The following is a 476-nucleotide window of genomic DNA, read 5'->3' on the forward strand; positions in this document are numbered from 1 at the left end:
TAACTTGTCAAACATTAACTGAACTTAACTGTCTGACTCAAGGGTTCCAACGTACTGAAACTAATGGAGATAGAGATTCTCTCCAGTTGATGAAACTGTGAGCAGATCATTGTTTTTCATTAGCATTTTTGTACTTTGGGCACCACTAACAGAGAAAAACAGCATTTTATGTAAAAATCTAAGCATAGCTCAAACTGTTAAAGCTCGTAGTTCTTAAGTTTCACCTGAATGACAAGACAAGCAGTGTTATCCTTCAAAGAGTTCACTGCACCACAGGGAAACCAATAACTATCCACACAACATACAAAATCAATTGTATTGCTAAGAATTACATCATGTTTTTGCTGATATTTTCTAGCACCTTAGAAAGATCGATACTATCCAAACCAAGAAACTATCTCATAGTAATTACCAGATCCACCCAAGTTCACGCCCAGTTACTGCCATTTTCGTGCCGTTTTATCGTTTTATGGCCT

The sequence above is a fragment of the Hemitrygon akajei genome, chromosome 3, assembly GCF_048418815.1.
Source record: "Hemitrygon akajei chromosome 3, sHemAka1.3, whole genome shotgun sequence".
NCBI classification, from domain to species: domain Eukaryota; kingdom Metazoa; phylum Chordata; class Chondrichthyes; order Myliobatiformes; family Dasyatidae; genus Hemitrygon; species Hemitrygon akajei.